Source organism: Acinonyx jubatus, chromosome C1, assembly GCF_027475565.1.
Source record: "Acinonyx jubatus isolate Ajub_Pintada_27869175 chromosome C1, VMU_Ajub_asm_v1.0, whole genome shotgun sequence".
In the NCBI taxonomy this organism is placed as follows: Eukaryota; Metazoa; Chordata; class Mammalia; order Carnivora; family Felidae; genus Acinonyx; species Acinonyx jubatus.
In genome coordinates this window covers 113,744,559-113,768,587 of record NC_069381.1, presented here as the reverse complement: position 1 = coordinate 113,768,587, position 24,029 = coordinate 113,744,559, and the positions used below count along the sequence as shown (strand labels likewise).

The 24,029-nt window shown below is 41.2% G+C and overlaps 1 pseudogene; it reads left to right on the top strand.

Annotated features, from left to right (window-relative positions):
* The first annotated feature begins 9,041 nt into the window (after positions 1–9,041).
* LOC106966420 (60S ribosomal protein L32-like) lies at positions 9,042–10,257 on the top strand (annotated as a pseudogene).
* The last annotated feature ends 13,772 nt before the right edge of the window (positions 10,258–24,029 follow it).

Below are 24,029 nucleotides of genomic sequence, written 5' to 3'. Positions count from 1 at the left end.
CTGTATTGCAAGACATCGCTCGTTTATCAAGTGAAAATTTATTAGAAACGTTTGCTCAGCTTGCGGAACGCTCACAGAACAAGCTAGTCATAATCCAAGGTTTTACTGTACATAAGTAGCATTGGATTATAAACCTTATTTGGCTGGTTTTGCACAGCTCCCTATTTATGTGTTTCCTTGGCGATGAACACCTAGGTTGATTCCCTATTCCCCCAGTAATGCTATAACAAACTCGAATGGAGAGACTCCCTGTCTCAGGCAATTCTAATATCCTTATGGAGGGGCCTTGCTTTCCTTACTACTTCTCCTGGAATTAGCCCAGTTCCAAACTTCAATCTCTTTTTTTAAAATTTTCCTTTAACATTTATTTCCTTTTGAGAGACAGAGTGGGACAGAGCATGAGGTGGGGGGGCATGCAAAGAGAGGGGGTTACACAGAATTCAAAGCCGGCTGCAGGCTCTGAGCTGTCAGCACAGAGCCGGACGCAGGGCTTGAACTCACGGATCGCGAGCTCACGACCTGAGCTGAAGTTGGACCCTTAACCGACTGAGCCACCCAGGTGCCCCTAAACTTCAATCTCTTGAGCATCACTGTTGCTTAAGGATGTTGTGTCCACGTGCTTAGAAAAAGGCAAGCCCTACTTACCTTCATTCGCTAAAAAATAAAATAAAAATAACAACAACAACAACAACAACAACAACAATTTGGTAGAAATTCCTTGTGGCTTTTAGGGACACGAAAGAAAGAAAGAAAGAAAGAAAGAAAGAAAGAAAGAAAGAAAGAAAGAAAGAAAAAAGGAAGGGAAAACAAAACCTCTCCTCATTTGATGCATACATAATTGCAAAGAGATCCATTTTCATGTAATGCTCGTTACCTAGCACTTGCAGACCCTGGGAAGAAAATGTGAATACTGAGAATTCAGTGACAGATATATTGCAAGTAATCAAGTAGTTACTTTTAATTCATTACATGAATAAATCAATCTCAGGGTTGTAATAATTTTCCAGCAATATAGCTGTATCTGCACATCATCAGATTTAAGTATGTATGGGGTGCATTTTGTGGCTCTATGCTAGGTGTGACGGGCCTACAGTGAACATGGCAAATATCTTCACTGTAGCTCTTGGTGACTTTAATCTTCACTTTAGCTCTTGGTGACTCCCTGGAGGTGGGAGGGCGTGGGTGTTGTTCTCCCTGTTCCAACGGAGGCTGGAAAGCTGTTTTAAGCAACAAAGTGGACTTTGATAAATGGTGATGGGCTCTTCTGGTCTCTATTTTGGAGCCTTCCCCACTCCTTGCCAACCCTTCCCTTCTGGAGCACCTGTGTCGCATTGTAACGGCTGAAATTGCCAGCCACCTGGCCCTGGAGCCTGGCCTGTAATCCATTTCTCTCCACTGAGTCCTAAAAACTAGTCTGCCTGTTGTACTTACAGGGAAAAGGGTTCCCTCTGTCAATGTTGAACTTCACGTGGCCCTGTGACCCTGGAAAGCAGTGATGGTTAAAGAAATTGCCCACCTGTATAATCCAAAAATCAGTTGGCTGAAAACTCCACCCTTCCCCATATGGCAGGTGACTTATCAGGCTAGACACGAGCTCTCCAAATTCCCAATCTTTGCCTCAAACACGATTAGCTGAACTGTTTGTACCCATGGACGAGTCTGGGCAAGGTATTTAACCTCCTTGACTTTACTGAAGCTTCTCTCTCCCCGCAGGTCCTGGAACTTTGGCCCACCCTCAGTCTGACCTGCACACAGCCCTTCTTTAGACCCACCTCCCCCCCCCCCCCCCCACAGCAGGTTGGGCACAGGTCATACATTGCCTGACCTACAGTCCTATCCCACTACCCTGGCACATCCCACCTGCCCACATCTAGTTTGTCAGTTTGCCACCTTGTTTACTGCTCCAAATGAAAGAAATGCCCTTTCCTGCCCGGCCTTTAGGACGCTTGCACATCTCACGGTGTTGAGTGTTTCCACTGTGACAATGGTGCCCCCCTCCTCAGTGCTATAATACTTTCAGACACAGTCTCCCCTTACCGAGGTCTGGATTTTTTTTTTTTATCTTCTTAAGAAAAACAGATGAATTAAAGAAAATCCTTCTCTCCTTCGTAACTGGATGTGGTATTTCTATGGGGGAGGCCTGGAAACTGCTTTGGTCATTTTGACCCATGAATAAACCCTGCAACCCTATTTGCTCTGGGCTCCTTGTTACTGCTTAAGCCAATTGGAGCCTGGTGCTCTGTTCATACCAGAGAAACTCATCCTCTCTGGTTCCCGTAACTGAGGGGCCGAATGGGGGTTTCAATACTCCAGCTGAGGGGAAATTTGAATGTCCGGGTTTGTTGCTGGCGTTGCCATAGAGACAAGATGGGGATGGGCGTAGATAATGGATGTTAATGATGTGCTGAGTGTCTAGGGTAAAAGACGTAGAGAGAAGCAAAACCAGTTTATGTGATTATCATTATCCTAATAATTTAGGAGGGAGGGTTCTCATTCCACCTCTTCTCTTCTCCAGGCTTGTGACCTTCACCAGGTAAGTGCACCACCTATCAGAGAGCATTTGCTAACAGCCCTCCAGGCCTTCGGGCTGGATTCTGGGTTCTGGGCTTGCAGAGGCAACAAACACATGGTCTTTATCTTCAAGGAGTTCATGGTCTATTAAGGGAGTTAGGATTTAAGTGAGTAATTAGTATGAAGTGAGTAATAGTCAATTGATAGGAAAAGAGCATTACTACGTGTGCACAGTTGATTGAAGGACACGTTAACTCTGCGGGGTTTCATAGCAGAGCCTTGCCACAGCCAGATGGCAGTTCGCCAGGTGGATGAGGATGAGACATCCATTCCAAAAACGAACAAAAAAGGAAATGACACCTACACATGCATGTATACATGGGTAGAAGAAGACTGATCTGGCCAGATCATATAGTCTCACTCATGGCCTGTACCTCAGCCTACAGATGGGTGGTTGTTAAACCCAATCCCTGAGAACTCCAGTGGTTCTGTGGATTTCTCAGGCGTCACCCTGTGAGGCCTGGGATGTACCAGACCAGTGGGATGCGGTGACAGCAGACAAAATCAAGTTCGCCCGTGTTATTAGCTGTGTGACATTGGATAAGTTTCCTAACCTCTCTGTGCTTTCGTTTCTGCATGTCTATAATGGGGAAAGAATAGTGACCCTATCATTGGTTTGTCGTGAAGATACATTGTGTAAATCTGTGCAAAGTTCTGAGAACAGAGCCTGGCATATAGTGCAATGCATACACCATCGGCTAATAAGATGGCGATCACACTTCAGCCACAAAAATCACACTTCTTCCCAGTTTCTTCCCTGTTTATACCTTCAGCTTTCATGAAAGAGATATTTTGAAGAAATGTCTGCACACGCTTTTTTTTTTTTTTTAATTTGAAGATAACTCCTATAGGTCCATTCTTCCAACAAGTACATAGCGAGTGTCTATTTTGTCCCAGGAATTGTATTCGAGATTGACCAGCCACAAAATCAGCGAACCCCTCTGCCCTCAGGGACGTTTCCTTTGAATAGAGAAACTCAAAAAATTAAAGTATATAGGTAGATATCTATCTATCTATACACACACACACACACACACACACACACACACGAGAAATATGTTAATTTGTGTTAAATACTCCAATGAAAGTAATAAGGCAGAACCTTAGAAAAGGCATTCTTTGAATGAGTTTAGATTCAAAAAGTGTTGATAGGAAAGGTGGGAGGAGTGGGTGATGTCCCGCGGGGCAGGGGTGGTAGTTGGTAAGCAGGGGAGAAAGCAAGTCAACAGACTGCTGGGAGAGCAGACCCTGGGTGTGTGGGGAGCTGAGAGGGAATCAAGGAAGGAGAAGAGGAGTAAGCGGAGGGTCTTGTGGCCCAAGGGGCGAGGCTGGGCTGACCAGGTATTGTTGGCAGCTTGAAGGACTCAGGCTTCTGCACTGCATCACGAAATCATGGGGCATTTGGAGTAGCCTGACATGGTCTGACTTCCATTTATCTATCTGCATGCCGGTCTAAGTGTGGATGGTTGGAGCCACAAAGGCCAGGACAAGAAGTACTCAGCAGTCCAGGGGAGGGATTATGATGTGGCTTCCCTTGGGGTGGTAGCAGGAGAGGACGTGAGAAAAGGTAGCATTCTAGACAAACATGCACAGAGCTATACAGACAGCGAGGTTGTAACAGAATGTATCCATTGAAATCATTTGAAGTTGATGTCTTTGGAGCTCCTGGCGCCAAGAAGTCGTTTGAGGGTTCCTGAGTATCCACGCAAGAAAGGGTTACAGGGGCAGAGGCAGGACCTGGCGCTCGTTCCGGGCACAGGTGCAGCCAATGGTTTTTCTGTCTTCAGACAAAAATACTTGGTAATCCCCTGGCTTAAATTGTTCCCCTGTCTCTGTCATAGAATAGAATCTGACCCTGAGTAATGTGACTTAATGAGGGCAGGTTAACAGAGCTTACAGAGAACCACTAAATATATATTTATTTTACGTTTGGTCTCAGCCATTCTGTGTAATTATGTTTGAAAGGGCACCGGATGGATAAGTCATAAGCCACAACAGGTGTGACTGGAGAAACACACAGAAGGCACATAAAATTCAGGCGACAGCAGAGATGATATAAACTTCCCAAGAAGGCAGGGAGATACGAGGCAAGTTTGAACTTTGAAGACAGTGTGCAACCAAATAATTACCAGCAGCCTCCACCAGGGTGGGAGCCACCGGGAGCATAAGCCAAGGGGGGGCCCATAACTCCCTCCTGTTCAAGGTGCCCTTGGCCACCTCATCTACCCAAAAAGAGGAAACTGTGGAGTAGCAGTTGTGGGCACTCCACAAGTATATCAACAGCTGAGAGGCCATGGAAAGAATGAACCACATTCCCCATGATTAAAGCTGAGGGTTTAGCTCCTCTCCATTCAGCTCCTGTTAAAGCTGAGAGCTTCTGTAGGTAGTATCTTACCCATAAACACACACCACTGATGGCAACCCATTTCATTAAGAGGTGATGGCAGAGGGTGGAAGGGACTAAAATTCCTACACGTTCAGCAGAATGTGCCTCAACAATTCCTCATGGCAGCAATTTGAGTGTGGTATTTCATTCATTTCTCAAATCAACCCTGTTCTTTGTCCGTAAAGGACGAGAAACTGAAGGAGCCTCAGTGATTGCCTCGGAAGTGGTGGCATTTTTCTAGAATCCAAATGAACTATGTACATGTCAGGCCCCAGGTTTCCACCATCTCCCTTGTCCTTCGAGGAGTGAGCTGTCTTGTCTGGCATCATGTAGTGTTCGGGTAGCAGACAAACTTGGGTGACAAGCAGACAACCTGGGCTTATGTGTTGGTCACTGTAGCGTCACGCCTGCTCCTGTGTCACTGGCCCACAGAACTGGGCCTGAAGAGTTCCAGGAGGGTCTATATTACCAGATTTAAACATATGTCCATCGCTTGGGTGAATGGCGAGAGAGGGGTGGAGGCCACACAGCTGATTTCTCTGTTTCCGTTTTTTATTTATTGTTTCGTAGTACAAGCCTCAAACACTGGACGTGGCTGGGTATTTCTGAGTGTAAAGAAAGCTTGTGTCTTTTTCCAGGTCGTCTTGCGCTTTCCCGTTAAGTTACTACTTTGGTCTCTCCCATCAGATACGTTCGGCCTTAGGCGAAGGTGCGAAATCGATCCTCTGTTCCCAGAACTTCCCCCTGCTGGCCCTCTCCCCCACTCTGTGGAACGCTCATCCTCTTCTGGTGCCGGTGAGATTTCCCTTCTGCAAGCATACAAATTATTATATGCATGAAAACATGTCTCCACTCTGCAATTCAAAGGGCAGGCAAGCTTTGCCTTTCCCTCTTATGTATTGGGAATCCGGATGAAGAGTTTTTAAAATAAAGGGTCCAAACTGAGGCATAACCAGGTTCTAAGATCCATGAAGAATGCTCTGTGGGAAGTTAAAAGTGTACCACCCCCTGCCATTGCCTCCTGTAATGTTATCCAGTTAAGTCTCAATTCTCAAGCCGCCATATATATATTAAGACATATTCCAAAAAGAAGCCCCAGAAGCTTTTAATCCCATGGCTGAAACAAGTTTAAAAGACATTTAGTTGAGTGTTGTTTAATGGACCCAATCGAAGGGGTGTTAATCAGCTGCTAATCTAGTGAGAATTCCCTCAGGAAGACCCATTGGGAGAGAGAAAGCAAACAAAACCCGAGATTCAGAGTCAAGGTATCTGCAGACGGCTAAATAATGGTCCCTCTAAAGATGTCTACGTCTGGATATTTGGAACCTGGGAATATAACACCTTATATGTCAAAAGAGACTTTGCGGACGGGATTGTTAGGGAGGTTGGGATGGAGAGAAAAACGCTGCCCCGCTGTAATCACAAGTGTTATTATAATAGGGAGGCAGAGAGTCTGGGTCCAAGATGTGGTGACAGAAGCAGATGAAAGAGTCAGACAGATCTGAGGGTGCCACGCAGCTGGCTTTGAAGGAGAAGGGTCCAGAGCTAAGACCTTGTGGGCAACCCCTCGACGCTGGAAAAGATGGAAAACAGGTCGTCCTCACAATCTCCGGAGGCAATGCAGCCCTGCTAACACCTTGATGTTAGAATTGCCGACCTCCAGAAATATGAGAGAATAGATGTGTGTTGTGTTAAGCCACCAAACGTGCGGTCCTTGGCTGCAGCAGTGGTAAGAAAGTAATGCCCAAACTGCATGATAGGGTAGCAGCTACTCTTTGATACGGTAGGTTTTTGTAGGGCTGCAGCTGGGGTAGTGGGGTCTTGGATGATTGTGCTAGAAAATAGTACCGGAGAACGAGGTGAAAAAGGCCCGTGGCACGTACCAGGAGGCCCCCAAGCCTTTGCAAAGAGAAATGGTGGCAGGGCGCCAACCGGGTTTCTTGGAGTGAATATCGGTGTTCTCTGAAGTGCCCCAAGTTAAGAGTATAAATTGCTCTATGCCACTGTCGCTACGTTTCCCTCTCTCTTTTTGAAGGTTTGTCCAACAGAACATAAAACCGTGGAGCTTAAAGCCCAACATTATCTCGAGCAGCCTTAAGGTGAGCCGTGATTTCTCTCAGGTGTCAATCCTTGCCAAGCCCCAGGGAAACACCAAGCTGGGGCAAATGAGCACCGATGCGGAAGAAGAGAAGCAGCATTTTCTGGAGAATCTAACAGTCTTTTTTTCCACATGTGAACTTCTATCAGGCTGTGATGAGCAAAAACTAGGACGGATATAGATTAGAAATAGTACAACCGTTGTTTACCGGAGTCCGACTTACGTCCTTGGTTGGCGTGTGCCCTGAATGTAACTCCTTTGTTTCCCTCCGACTGCCAACAAAAATTGAGACAGTCCATTGCAGCCCCTTCTGTCTGTAGACCGAGGTCTTTTTAGGACGTCTTTTTGTAGTATTGTGGATGCAACTCAGATTTAAATCCAGTAAGAACAAGGCTATCTGAAGACACAAAATCGTGTGTTCTGTAGAGCAACATAATGTGTTTTACAAGTCACGAGAGATGTTCCTATTTCCAAGAGGGCCATGGCCACATAATTTCAGGACATAAATATATCCCTTCTCTTGGGTACGGTTGAACAGACACTGCCACCGGCTGCAGGTGCAGCGGTCCCAGCTTCCCCAGATCACACCCTTTGTATCCACTCCCCTGACTTGCCCCCCCCATGTGCGTGCTTCTTTAGAAGTCCCAGCCTCCCAGCCTCCAGATGCTATCCGGGAAGTGGCATGGGTGTCTGGACTCCTAGGACACATTTTGTTGTATGGTATGCTCCCTTTACTATCACCATCCCATTAAGTGTGGCTACTCTATGGGACAACAGACGATATACGGTACAGTATAGCAGAATAAGGAGGGAAAGTAGGACTTTTATAACCACTACTATTAGCATCACTATCATGTGTTTTATATATGTGTGTGTATATATATATAACATATAAATATATATATACACATACACACAATTATATATAATTAAACATATAATTTATATTAATATATTATGATGCATATACATATATATGTATATATATACACACACATATATGTGTGTATCATATATATGTATATGTATATATATACACAAATATGTGCGATTAGTTTTCTTTGGTTGTTCACTGGTTTGGAGAGGCACAGGAGGGCCTCCTATCTCCGTGGATTGATAGGCTTTTAAGAAAGGGTAAGAGGTAGAGGAGGAGGAGGGGCCGTCAGCTTTCCATTCTTTCTTTCCTACGGCAGTGATAGCAAGATAGAAATTTACAGTTTCATAGAGAATTCAGCATGAATCCAAATATTTCCGCGCTTTCATCGTGTGCCTGTTGGGGTGCACACTTTGCAGGCTCCATAAATGCAGAAGAGCAGAGGGCATCCCGGCTGTGCTTATTACCTGAGCTGTGGGGGAGGGCAGGGTATGAGCACCATTGCCTGTGAGAAACTTGCCTTACTACCTTCTTCCTACTGTTTTGGCTTCACATTATCTATTGGTTGCCAATTAGACAGGTCTCGTAAGGGTAAAAATCATCAGGTCAACCGTCGTTAGGGCAAGAACCCTTACCTGGGGGCACTGTAATCTTAAAGACACATATAATGATAGACATAGCTGTGTCCCACCACCTCACTTTACAGTTGGGGAAGAAAGTGAAAAGAGAATAAATTACTTGTCCCGGGCCACACAAGATAACGATATCTGTATTCCAGAGTGTCCTGGAGTCAAGCAGGATAAATGTCGGATCTGAAAGCTCTTTCTCTCTCTCTCTCTCTCTCTCTCTCTCTGCAGGGTCATTTTCTCCAACAATTCTACAAGGCCATAGGGAATACTCTTAGTGAAATATGAAGCGTAAAATACTCTCCTCTGTTATCTTCAAAATAAACTTTTTGAGATGCCTTCTGCTGGTCCCACTGAATAAAGGCTACCCCTCTTCCAACCTACTGCCGAGTTAGGGAGAATAAGGAGGGAAATCAGAAATTATTGTGTCACAGCCACTCCTATTATGACTACTATCCTTTCCACTGTTGTTAAGCAAGAAGGTCTCTTTATAAATGATATCATTCAATTCTCTCAACAATACCACGAGATAGGCATTATTATCTCCAATAACCCCAATAAGGAAACAAAGATAAAGGAAGGTGAAGTAATTGATTCAAGTTCCCACAGCTGGTAAGTGGGATGTTGGGTTTCATCTCCAAGGCAACGATTTCCTAAATTCATTGTTTTCCCATAGTGTGTAGCATGTTTGAGCATCTGAAATACTCTCACTCCTGATCTTTTACTTCTCCTCCAAGCTCTTTCTAATTTTGTAGAGTGTTAGTCTATCTCCGGAAACATAGAAAACTAGTTCTTGTTAACATTTTAAATGATTGCAGCTGATATAATGTATTTCCAATATCAAATGATGAATTGAAGATAATCCCTGTGGAAAGACTGCCTTGAAAAGGGCATCGGGGTGGCAATCAAGGGACCTGCATTCCATTTCCGGCTCTGTTCCTAACTCCCATCACGGGGCAGTTCTTATTGTACAATATCAGGGTTTGGCAGGATCTGTGGCCTCCACAGGGTATGGAAGCAGAATTAGGCTCAGAGTAATCACAATTACCTGGGGATGATTCTTTTCGGTATATTAGAGCTGCATTCTCCCATACTCTAACCCTCAAGTTATGGCTGAATAGCAAGGGTGGCGCTGTGGAAACTGACGAGCGCATTTCAAAACCACTCCCGAGAAGTCCCATCAGCCCTCCCGCGCCACCTTCCCCTCTCTTCCTGGGCGCTCGAGGCGGCCGCTGTCTGTTACTCGGCATCATGGCCGCCCTCAGACTTCTGGTGGAGGCCAAGATCCTTAAAAGGAGGACCAAGAAGTTCATCTGGCACCATTCAGACCGATATGTCAAAATGAAGTGCAATTGCCGAAAACCCAGAGGCGCTGACAATAGAGTGCTTAGAAGATTCCAGGGCCAGATCTTGATGGCCGACGTTGGTTACAGGAGCAACAAGAAAATAAAACGCATGCTTCCCAGTGGCTTCCGGAGGTTCCTAGTCCACAAGGTCAAGGAGCTTGAAGTGCTGCTGATGTGCAGCAAATCTTCCTGTGCAGATTGCTCACAATGTCTCCTCCAAGAACCCCAAAGCCAGTGTGGAAAGAGCAGCCCAGCCGGCCATCAGAGTCTGGAATCCCAGTGCCAGGCTGCGCAGTGAAGAAAATGAATGGACAGACAGCTTATGTGCACATAAATTTGTGTTAATAAAACCATAAAACTACAAAAAAATAAAAATAAAAATAAATAAAACCAGTCCCTGAGGGATTCTGATTTACACCTTTACTCCCTGGAAAGAACTAAGGTTCTTAAGGTGTAGGTTAAGTAACTTGGTAGGCATTCAAGCTCTAAGGTAGAGGATAAAGACATATATAACAGGTGAGACTTTTACCAAGTTACTTTGCTGGTCCATTAGTATGATCCATCAAACATTCGTATATTAACCCCTCTCTGACTAATTTGTGCCAGGTACCCAGCTATACCTCTCTGCACTCAGGTTATATTTGAATACCAGGAAATACTAGATGAAATTCTGGAAGGTTCTCAAGGCACCTGTAAAACCTTTTCCTTTCCCCTCAAAGCAAAGATTATTGGAAAAGGTCACTTAACTGTTTTCTTGTAGAGGAGGCATGAATAAATCTACAGTGTTCCCAAGGAAATAAATGCCTTGCCTGTTATGATGGAAAGACATGAAATTGAAGTCCAAGGCATAGCTTGAATTCAGGTTTTATATTTAAAGTTAAAATCTGCATTCAAAAATAAAGACATCAGGCCAAAACGTGTGTATATGGGAGGATGTAAACATTGTATGGAGTGTAATAATAAAACTTAAAAGCAGTGTAGATTCTCATTCAAAATTTGTGACATAGTTTATAACAGTGAAAAACAGGATATAAGTTAAAAGCTAAGTGGAAGATAAGCAAATTATGATAAGTCCATATATGGAATATTATATATTTGTAAAATTATTGTTACTACTTCTATATAACAATATCCAAAGCAATCTCACAACTAATAATAAGCAACAAAAGCAGGATACAAAATTTTACTTAACTTTTGAATGAAATTAGCTTAAAGACACATATGAACAATGATAGTTAAATTATGGCTAATTGTCACTTTATTAAATATGAACTATAGCGCGGAACTATACCTTACATATTACCTCTTTGAAATCTTAAAACAACACTTGCATCAGCATTATAACTTCCATGCTACATTAAGAAAACTCACTTGGTTAAAATTACCCTGCTATTTATTTTGAAGTTTACTTTGATTATTTATTTTGATTTATTTTGATCAGATATTTGGTCAAACACTAGTCTAGATATTTTGGAGAAGGCTTTTTAAGAGAGAGTAACATTTAAGTCAGTGGAATTTGAGTAAAGCAAACTGCCCTGCGTAACGTAGATAGATCTCATCCGGTCAATTGAAGGGCTTAAAAAAAAAAAAAAAAAAAAAAAGACTGACCTCCCCTGAAGAAGAGGGAAATCTGCCAACAGATTGTTTTTGAACTCAAACTGCAACTCTTCTCCGGGTCTTTAGTTTGCCATCTGACCTGCAGATTTTGGATTTACCAACCTCCATAGCATGTGAGCCAATTCCTTACAAGAAACACTTCTCTCTGTATTCATGTACATACTATTCTTATCTATATCTATATGTCTATATAGGTATATGTGTGTTAACACATGCATCCTATTTGTTGTTTCTCTGGGAAATTTTGACTACTACAGATTTTGGTACAAAGAGTGGTTCAAGGGAAATAGCATCTGAAAGGTGAGATTTCTACATTGAATCTGGTGTTTCTGGAATTGGTTTTCTATTTATTTATTAACTATTTATTTAGAGAGCAAGAGAGTGTGTGCATGGATGTGAGTGGGGGAGGGGCAGAGACAGCCAGGGAGAGAGAGACAGAATCCTATGGGGAGCTTGATCCCACGACCATGAGATAATGACCTGAGCCAAAATCAAGTGTTGGATCCTTAACTGACTGAGCCACCTACGCTTCCCTGGAATTAGTCTTCTAAAAGATGAAGTTTCAAGGCACTACCATTAGTATGGAGAGCAGTGGTGGCCCATGGTGTGGTGTGGCAATAGTGATAAGCAAGATACCACCATTGGATATTCATAATCAAATAAAAGGCAAGGTTCTGTGACCACACATGTGACCACAGGTATGATATCTTTGAACATTTTTATCAAATTAACGAGTATAATGAGATTGTCTGGTTGCTCCCATATCATCGGACAAGAAAAGGATAAGCTCAAGGATTCCAGCTTCCAGCTGAAGTGCCACGTAAATGAACTGAGATTGCCAAAAAACCAAAACCCGAAACTCATCCCGAGTGGCTGAATTGCAACACAAATTGAATTCTCAACCTTACTGCATTTCTACTGTTAAAGCAAGGGCATTGATGGGGGTGGGAGGGATGAGATCCTGGAAGTTGAAGTGGGGAAAAATGGAAAGACTCTGATGAAACTGGAGAATCTAACCCCTAAATTCTGACGACTCTTCTTTGCCCATAGAAGCAGCTGTTCCCTCCCTGTCTGAGGAGATTAACCCTATTTGCATGAGGAAACGGCTGTGGCCTCCCCTGAAACAGTTGTATATACTACTGATACTCCTCACCCCCACCGCCCTTCTTTGCTTCTAGACCTCTAACTTGACTCCAAAGGTGAGGTAGAAAATTGTGACCCACGTGGAGGTGTGCTGCACTCCGAAAGAGCTATTTGATTTTTCCAATTTATTGAGACACAAACCTGGTGAATATGGGTAGAAATGTTACACTAAGGGCATGGGGTAATAATGAAAGGAACATAAAGTTATATCAGACTGAATTTATTGCTATGAGCTCACAAAGCAGAGATTCTGGATTTAATGTTGCCACGTGCGGTGTTAGAAAGGGCTCTAAAAGTTCGCTATTTTGTGGAAATGGGGAACAAAGGTGGCCCCCAGTAAATGAACTTGAAATGCTAGCCCTGCCTTGACATACTGGAGAGAAATGGCTTCAAAGGGTTAGGGAGATTCGACCGTTAGAGTGGATTTGTCGTGGAAGGCCTGCTCACCCACAGAGGAGGGTCCAGAGGACCTGTCCATCATCAATACCGTGAGGGGAGTCCCAGCCTCCCTGCAGATCTCTGTAATCACTTTTTCCATAGGACTGAAATTACCATGGGAACTGCTGCCACTGAACGCAACAGAAAACCTAATACAAGAGAGTAAATTGGATCCTGGGTGGTGGGGGCCAAGTGGCCGCATCAACTTCCAAAGGCAAGATGGCCATAGTTACTGCAACGGATGACTGCGTCCAAGTGGCAATTAAAATAGTCTGACTCACAAAGACCCATGGTGTTGGCTAGTTGATCATAATGTTCCTAAAAGTGGAATAGATGTGGAGCCTACTAAATTCTTGACGTCTCTAAGAGGAAGGGCTCCAGGTCAAGTGAACAAAAGTCGAATTTACATAATGAAAATAGAGACTCAGGACCCCTCACGTCAATTTCCAAACTTGATCCAGTTTACTGACCCAGAGCTCCTTGCACAAAGAAAACGAGGAGCTCCCTTGAGGGACGACCGTGTATCCTATAAAAAATGTATAGTCAGTCTTTCTCTCAGTCTTCCCCAAAAGGGATTATGGCCTTTCACCATGGTGACTCTGCACTGGGGATAAGGAACTAATCAGACCTTCCAGAGATTACTGAATATGACTTTGAACTGACAATAATTCCAGGAGATCCAAAATGTCACTGCAGCCCATCAGTCAGAGTAGAGGCTTTGGAAGTCAGGTGATCAATGGAGTTGTAGCTCAGGCTCATCTCACGGTGGGGTCTAGTGAGTCCCTGGAGTCTTTTGGTGTTTTTTTCCCTGGTTCTGGAATGCTTGTTTGGAATAGCCATGCTCAGCAATTGGCAGAATCCTCAGTCTGGTCCCCTGACCTATGGGGTGAGGGCTACTACGGTGAGAAGGACCAAGTGAAGCCATTAGGACCGTCTCTACTCAGGAAAATAGAGAACAAAGACAATACATTATTCATGGAGGGGTTGCAGAGGTCACTGCCCCCAGCAAGGACTTGAAGGTGGTGACTCTCATGATATTTGACTTGCCTGTGTGGCCCATGCAGAAGACAGATCTCAGAGGATGAGAGCAGATTACCAAAACCTAAACGTGGTGATGATTGTAACTGCAGTTACTGTATCAGATGTGGTTTTATTGCTTGAGTAAATTAACACATCCCTTGGTACGTTGTAGGTATCCGTTGATCTGGCAAGTGCCTTTTTCTCCATGCATGTCAGAAACGACTCTCAGAAGTAGTTTGCCCAAAACACCAGCCGTAGTAACCAGTGCAAAGCCCCTCATATGGCACCACTCCCCAGGGTAATCAATCAGATACTTGGTAGCAGGTTCATTACACTGGGCCACTTCTGTAACAGAAAGGACAATGTTTTGTTCTTACTGTGATAGACACTGACTCTGGATACAGATTTGCCTTTCCTTCATGCAATGCTTATTCAAAGTGACCTGGTAGTTGCTACTCTTGACTGTGTTCTCCAGACAAGGAAAGTAAGTTGTGAATAGAATAACTGAAGTGCCAAAAACAGACACATAGACCAATGGAATAGAATAGAAACCCCAGAACTAGACCCACAAACGTATGGCCAACTAATCTTTGACAAAGCAGGAAAGAGTATCCAATGGAAAAAAGACAGTCTAACAAATGGTGCTGGGAGAACTGGACAGCAACATGCAGAAGAATGAAACTAGACCACTTTCTCACACCATTCACAAAAATAAACTCAAAATTGATAAAGGACCTGAATGTGAGACAGGAAACCATCAAAACCCTAGAAGAGAAAGCAGGAAAAGACCTCTCTGACCTCAGCCTTAGCAATTTCTTACTTGACACATCCCCAAAGGCAAGGGAATTAAAAGCAAAAATGAACTACTGGGACCTTATAAAGATAAAAAGCTTTTGCACAGCAAAGGAAACAACCAACAAAACTAAAAGGCAACCAACGGAATGGGAAAAGATATTTGCAAATGACATATCGGACAAAGGGCTAGTATCCAAAATCTATAAAGAGCTCACCAAACTCCACACCTGAAAAACAAATAACCCAGTGAAGAAATGGGCAGAAAACATGAATAGACACTTCTCTAAAGAAGACATCCAGATGGCCAACAGGCACATGAAAAGATGCTCAACGTCGCTCCTCATCAGGGAAATACAAATCAAAACCACACTCAGATATCACCTCACGCCAGTCAGAGTGGCCAAAATGAACAAATCAGGAGACTATAGATGCTGGCGAGGATGTGGAGAAATGGGAACCCTCTTGCACTGTTGGTGGGAATGCAAATTGGTGCAGCCACTCTGGAAAACAGTGTGGAGTTTCCTCAGAAAATTAAAAATAGACCTACCCTATGACCCAGCAATAGCACTGCTAGGAATTTACCCAAGGGATACAGGAGTACTGATGCATAGGGGCACTTGTACCCCAATGTTTATAGCAGTACTCTCAACAATAGCCAAATTATGGAAAGAGCCTAAATGTCCATCAACTGATGAATGGATAAAGAAATTGTGGTTTATATACACAATGGAGTACCACATGGCAATGAGAAAGAATGAAATATGGATGGAACATATTTGTAGCAACATGGATGAACTGGAGAGTGTGATGCTAAGTGAAATAAGCCATACAGAGAAAGACAGATACCATATGCTTTCACTCTTATGTGGATCCTGAGAAACTTAACAGAAACCCATGGGGGAGGGGAAGGAAAAAAAAAAAAGAGGTTAGAGTGGGAGAGAGCCAAAGCATAAGAGACTGTTAAAAACTGAGAACAAACTGAGGGTTGATGGGGGGTGGGAGGGAGGAGAGGGTGGGTGATGGGCATTGAAGAGGGCACCTTTTGTGATGAGCACTGGGTGTTGTATGGAAACCAATTTGACAATAAACTTCATATATTGAAAAAAAAAAAAGAATAACTGAAGTGCCCTTTTGACACCTAGATCATGATAGCGATATTTTATGTTCTTGTCAGCTTTCCAGTTGTCTGATTTACCTGTCTCTTCATGCAAGAATCACGCTCTTCCTTTTTTGGAGGTTTAGAATATGTTTAATATCAGCTAAGGCTAATCTTCCCTCATATTCTTTTTTTCTCAGAATTTTCAAGCCATTCTTCTCAAGATTTTCTAAGGATCTTGAGAACAAAGCTGTATTTCAAAAACATGGTATGTTTATTAAATCAGCATGAAGTTTATACGTCTACAGAGATAACAAAAATGGTTATCTTTTCCTTAAATATGGCAAGGCTACCTATTTGTTGAAGTCTTTGTGTGTTTATGACTTTCGTTTTAATTTTCAATGCAGACCTTGCCTCAAGATAGACCTTCTAGGTATTTATGTCTAGTTCTCCACAATCTCTGCTTTACTGTTAATCCTGATATAAATGACATATTTTCTTCCATTATTTCTTCCAACATGGTAATAAGAAAGTATTTATTTCTACATATGAAATTCACAGCAAGTATCCTGAGGTTTTTTTTTTTTCTTTTGATTGTTTGAACATTGAAATGAGTTTTCTCAATTGAATCTGGCAGGTGTTCCACAAATAAGGTTGTACCTTTGCAATGGACCTGGCCATTTGTTATCTTTTTTTTACATGTATTTTTCTTTCCAGTGTAATTGTATTTATTTGCAGTTGCAAAGCCTAGTGAGATAATAATGGTGCTAATGAAAACCCGTATCTCCTTCTTGCCTCTAATGGGAAGATTTTCAATGCTTCCGTATTTACCCTGAAGGGGGGCTTTTGAGTTGATATATTAAGTGTGCTTGTATACTCATGTTCATGTATGTATAAAGATGGGATAGTAACACCTATCTCATGGGGTATTATAAGGATTAAAGGAGATAATATATGTAAAGTACTTAGAACAGTACCTGGCCTTGGAGCACCTGGGTGGCTCAGTCAGTTGGGTGTCTGGCTTCGGCTCAGGTCATGATCTCACAGATGGTGAGTTCAAGCCCCGCGTCTGGCTCTGTGCTAACAGCTGGGAGCCTGGAGCCTGCTTCAGATTCTGTGTCTCCCTCTCTCTCTGCCCCTCGCCCACTCATGCTCTGTCTCTCTCTGTCTCAAAAACAAAAGTAAACATTAAAAAAAAAAAAAAAAAGAACTGTGCCTGGCCTCATTGCTCGTGATGAATTTATAAGGCTGTATTCAGGATAAAATGGCTGTAAATGTGGCTGTAAATGATAAAATGAGTTAATACACAAAAAGCACTTAGAGTGCTGCCTGGAATACAGTAAGAGTTCAGTAGATGTATATCGCTGATACTGGAATAGAGTAAGAGTTCAATAAATGCATATCACTAATATATGGTATTTTTAAGGCATTTTGTCTAGAACTAATTCTGATATTTTTTTAACATTTCATTTTTAAGTATTTTCAACACCTGTTGTGGGGCTTGAACTCACAACCTTGAGATCAAGAATTGTATGCTCTACTGACAGAGCCAGCTAGACGCCCTGAACTGATACTGATCTTATCAAAAGCTTTTGCTGAGTTTTTGAAGACCATTTTTGCTTTTGATGTAGAAATCAAATGAATTTAACTGGTGTATTTTTTTAACAGGAACTCACCCACTTTTGTGGAATCAGTCCTCTTGGACGTGTTATGTTGTTTTTCAGGGAGCGGCAAGAGTTTGCAACTACTTTGTTTAGGATTTTTTTTTTTAATCAACATTTATGTAAGAAATTGATCTTAATTGAGTATTAATTGAGTTTTGGTATGATTTAGTGAAAATCCTCTGTGAAACGCACTGGCCTGTTTTTATTTGCCTGTCTTGTTTCAGTCTTTGACAGAGGCGATTTTTCACAACGTGTTCTTTAGCTTAATTGTTTTTAACGGAGTTTGGTTTCCTATCTCTTTAGGTTCCCTGTCTTTTCTATAGTCACCAGTTTTGATAATTTATGTAGTCCATAGTGAGCACCCGTTCGATCTTTTTCAATTTATTTCCATAGCGTTGAATATCATCATTGCTTTCATGCTTTAAATTTGTATTGGTTTGTTGTGGTGTTGTGGTTGTTGGCTTATATATGCTTTTTCCTTGAACTTTTATTAGAGTAAAAGATGGTTAATTTTTTCAAGGGTTTTACTTATTTATTTTTCCTTTTATTCTTCTCTTTTCTATTTCATTAATCTATTATTTATTGTTATTACCCACTTCATTATCATTTGTAAATTTTTATTTTCCTTATTCTGGTATTTTTGACTATGGAAGTGAGTTGATTATTTGGATTCTTTCCTAGTCACTAAATATTTAAGACTAAGTGTTCCTTTGAACACTTGTTATGTCCAGTTGATTTTCAGTCACAGTATTTCATACTCACTGATTTCTATCTTCTCTCTCATTTCAGTTTTGAGTTTTCTCATTGAAAAAACTTGTTCACAAAAGAGGTGTTTTTTTTTCTTTCCTTTTTTGGTTGGTTGATTAGTTGCAAATCATAAATAATTTTCCATTTTCTATTCACTTTTTAGATTACCCTCTTTAGCTTTATAAATTGTCTTTGTCTCATTAAATGCTGCTGTTTTGAAATCACTTCTTGATATTGAAATCATGGCTGGTCCTTGTTTCCTTCCTTTTGTTTGGTTTTGCATAAAAACTTTTCCCCATCATTTTGTTTTCAATCCTTCTTAGTCACTTTGTCTTGCCTTTTAAAACACATTTTATTTTATTTTTTAATTTGAGAGTGAGCGAGAGAGAGAGAGAGAGAGAGAGAGAGAAAGAGGGAGATGGGGGAGGGGCAGACGGAGGGAGAGAGAGAGAATCTTAAGCAGTCTCCATGCTCAGTGAAGAGCCTGATGCAGGGCTTGATCCCACGACCCTGGGATCGTGACCTGAGCCAAAATCAAGAGTCAGACAGTCAACTGGCTGAGCTGCCCAGGTGCCCTGCGTCTTGCTTTTTTTTTTTTAAAGACTATTTAAATTTTGTTTTTGTGATCCAGTCTTTTTTTTCTTTTTTTTTTAGCTTTAATTGACATTATTAATTTTTTTTCTTTATTGATTGGCAGATCAATAAAGTTTTGACTTGGAACTATTATGTTCTTTGATGCCATTGTTTCTGATTTGATTTTAGAGCAATTATTTTGTTTTGTTGTTTCTTCTACTCTTCTGTCTGTGATTGCTTTGCTAGCATTGTATGTTTCTTATGCTTTTTAGCTAATTGCTACCTTCATAAAAATATGTATATATACATATATGTGTGCGTATGTATATATATACATACACATATATACATACATATATAAATACATATATATGTATATATATACATACATACATATATAAATACATATATATGTATATGTACATATATATGTATATATATAAATATATACTATATATATAGTGTGTGTATATATATATATAATATATATATATATATATATATATATATATATATTGCATTTTTCTCCCTTCATTTAAACATTTTGTAGTATTGCCTTTCCATAGATGATAATAGGAGGGAAAAATCTTCCACTTTGTCTGTTTCCAGAGCTCACTCTCTTCACCTCCACATTCTACATGATTGTATTACGCGTCCTAATGTGTTTATGCCTTTAAAATATTCTGAATTATTGTATCTCCTTCAAATACTTTTTTTTTTTACCCCTGTCCATGAAATATGAGGAAATTTCATCCTTCTACCATCTTATACCTTCTCTCCCTCATCTAACTCCTGCTGGTTACAGATTTTCTAAAACACCAAAATTTATAATCTTCAAAGTTTGTACTGAAGGCTGAGTGCCACATTTGTTGCAGTCTTCATTCTATAGGGAAATGGGGTCCGTGGTCAGCCCTAACCACTCACTGTAGTTTCTCCATTTACTTTTCACTTGGTTCAAGGTTATCCCATCATAGCTTCCTCAAGGAGGCCTCACCGGACATCTTTATTCTGTTTCTGGAAATTCCTAACAATGTGTGTGTAAGGTCTTTGCTCTTAAACCCCTAAATGCTGATACACATTATTGGGACTTTTTGGTTCATTTAGAAACTGAAGCACTCCCTGCTAGTTTTTAGCACTGCTAGAAATCCTGGCTTGAAAGATTCCTGATTTAATTTACTCTTCAGTAACTTTATTAGGAGATGTTTCAGGGCTAATCATTATGTGTCAATTCTTTCCCAGGACTCAATGCCCTCTTTAATATCTAAAATCAAGTTTTCTTTTATACCTGGGGAAAATATTAAATTATAGCTCCATTTTCCTTTTTTTTTACTTTTGTCCTCTTCAGAAACAATATTTTTCTTTCCAAACAACTATTTTAAGAATGTGTCTTCTATAGCTCTTAATATCGTTTCGGGTCTGTATTATATGATTGGTTCAGTTCTCTGTTAACTCATTGATCCCCGTGCTTGCTTTCCTCCATCCTGTGCTCCTTATAGCAGCCTCCGTTTTTCTGCAATATTCATTCTCCTATATACGACTCTTTGCATTGGTTTTATTTTTTCATTTCTTTTCTTTTAGTTTTTTTTTTTTTTTTCTGCTCCTCATGACTTTCTTTTGTTTCATGATTTTCTTACTTAGATATTGTTTTTCAAATTTGAGTCTTTGGTTTTTTTTTTCTAAGTTATTACTTCATTAAAGGTTTTTTTTTTCCTTTTATGGTAATGATGGCAGGTTTTATCTACTGGATAGCAGTATTTTTTTTTTTTTTTGGCACATGTGTATATGTGTGTGTATAAATGGTAATATATTTTTATAGATCTAGAGCTTTTTTTAAAGTTTTATTTATTTGAGAGAGTGAGCAAGTGGGGGGAGGGGCAGAGAGAGAGGGAGAGGGAGAGAGAATCCCAACCACGCTGATAGTGTGGAGCCCAATGTGGGGCTTGAACTCATGAACCATGAGCTCATGACCTGAGCTGAAATCAAGAGTCTTATTAAACTAAACTGACTGAGCCACCCAGATGCCCCCAGGGGTTATTTTTGTCATAATTATTCATCTTCAGTTGGGTGAGATATTCTGAGCCACATTTACAAGAGGTACATATGAAACTCCAAGGCCAAGGTCAGGCTAATAGATTTGGTTGTGTGCATGAGTGAGCCCTTAGTTAACTGTGCAGAGCAGCTGTAGGGCTCTCTTATTTGTGCTTCTCACTCCCCACCATTGCCCTCCCCTAAAGGCTGCCTCTTATGGGAGGTTATATACTGTGTCCTAGGTTCCCATCTCCTGTGCTTTTTCCTGGTACCAAACAGTTTCCATGGAAGCTCTCACTCTCGCTCCCATTTTCTTAAGTTCAGTGTATTCCTCACTGTCTCTGTTGACATTGTAAACATGTGTCCCCAGACTTTGCACCATCTGGGAAGCTATGACAACACTTTTCATCTTGTCCTTCAACATACTACATACCTTGTGGTTTCTAGTTTCATGAAAAAGCAACTTTTTGGTCTTGCGTTTCTTTCTCCCTATTCTTTTGCTATTGTATCTGAGCAGAGAATTAGGGAGGGCTGATTTTACTGTTTTAAAATCAGTAGCCATGTTATTTTTGTTATCATTTTCATAACCATACTCTAACAATATGGCATCCCGCAAATGTAGGTTTAGCAAACATATTTCCATAGATTGTTGAGTTTATAAATTCACAGAAACTTGAAGGCAGTGATAAAATACCTAACTTTGTTTCTTTTGAAAGAACTTGCACGGTACCATGTTACCTGCAATGTGCCTATTTTTATAAGTGCAGACGATAAACGAACAAACAAATGAAGTCGCAAGAAAATATCAGGAAGTTACAAGTGCTGTGATGCAAATAAAGTCTGATCAAGCGACAGGGTGTGTATGTTGGGTGATTTGAGAAGGTGTCATCCAAGAGGGGGTATTTGAAATGGGTATCACCTGGTGAGAAAGAGGCAGTTATGTGTGGATCTGGGGAAGGAACATTCAAGAAAGTAGGGCGCAGCAAATGTAAAGCTCCTACATTGTGAAGTGTGGTAGAGTAGGATGGTGGGCAGAATCTTGAAGATAAGAGCTTGGGGTTTCATTAAAGGGCACTATAAACGACTTTATTATTATTATATATTATTTATTATTATTATTGAGGTATAATTGACCTATAACATTATATTAGTTTCAGGTGTAAGACATGATTCAATATTTGTATATATTGTGAAATGATCACCACGATAAGTCTCGTTAACATCTATCACCGTCGTAACTATAATTTTTTTTCTTGTGATGAGAACCTTTAAGATCTACTCTTAGCAACTTTCAAATATGCAATATAGTCGTATTAACCATAGTCACCATGCTGTACATTACATCCCCATGACTTATTTATTTCATAACTGCAAGTTTGTACCTTTTGACCCCCTTCACCCACTGATAAAAAATATATAGATATATTTCTTGTAATGAAATCAGATGCCCTTGACTCACATTCATCATTTAAATGGCATACTGTGCATGAAAGTACAAACGCTCTTAATTCACCAGGTACTAATAAAAGATTTCCCCACATACAGATTTGTAAAATTTGAGATACAATTGAAAATGGATGGATGCCCCTTGACCTCTTGTGTTCATCTCAAAGCATTTGAATTGTAAACAAGGAATCTAAAACCTGTATTGGTGTTGACCTAAGCAAATTATCACTCATGAAGACCTCGGTACCTCATCAAAGGAAGACAACCCTGGCCTGATAGAGTACTTCTCTGAGACAGGTTCTTAAAAGCACTGCCTGATTTAATTTTTACAAAAAGTCATTTGAAATAAGTACAAATTGCTTTGATTTTGCAGTTGAACAAATACACATTCAAGGTTTAAAGGGATTTGCCCAAGGTTACGCAGCTAGGAAATGGCAGAGACCAACCACAACCACCACGACCACAACAACAAGCATAACAAAACACACTTTTGCTCATCACTCAGCCGGAACTCTCCCCCTAAGCATGCCACCTGCTCGGCTAGAGGTGGAGAGACCTGGGGGCAGGAAGCGCCTTCCTGATCTCTGCAAATCCCTCCCTTATTTGTAGTCCTGTCTGAAACTATGCAAGAGGCTCCTCTGGTGAAACCATTTATTTATCTCTATCAGAGAGCAGGCTCGCTTTTCCCATAGCTGTGAGCCTCTGAGCCTCCGAAATGACAGCAGCTTCTGGGCACCTGAGTGGTGTTATGACTTGTAGCGGCTTTGGAACCCTGATGAGTTCAAGGCCCAGCGTCGAGATTGCAAAAGTTAATTCCCAGATAATTCAAGGGGAAAAGGAAGCTAGACAAATCCCAGTTTCACTCTTTGAAACTGTGCTGTGAGAAATGCATTTAGAAGCCTGAGAAGGAAAATGGTCTCCTGTAGAGTGCTTCAAAGAATTTTTTTTATCTTCTTTTTCCTTTACTCTTTGGGAACTGAACACTCCCACCCAACGTGTTTTGGAAATTGGAATTTCTCTTCCATTTGGAGCAAGATTTAACTTAAGATACAATTTGATGATTCCTTCAAAGAGACCAAATGTGTTAGGCACAGGTCAGAGGATTGCTAGCGACTCACGCGCCTTGGATTTCATTTTTCCTTTTCACGTTTTTGTGTTTTTTTTTTTTTTTTTTTTGTAAATTGGTGGTGGAGGCGTAGCGATCTTAGATCATTCGGATGTGGTGCTTCCTTTCCTTCAAAATGCTGAACACATTCAGCACTTCTTTCAGGGAGAGACAGATAGCACAGTTTATGCCTCCGTCAAGGGAGAACCCTTACTTTAAAGGAATTTAATTCAACATGAAGTTAGTATCTACCACGTGCCAAACTATCTGGTGGGTACAGACACTAGAGATGACTTGGATGCCAGTCCTGCCCTCACAAAGGTTTCCTTTACCTCGGACAGACAGATGTGCAATTGAGTAACACGTGTGCAACGGCAGGCTCCACATATTTTCTGGAAAACTTAGGAGTCTCCCTGTATCGTTCATCATCCTTCCATTTCCTTAGGAAGGAGCCAT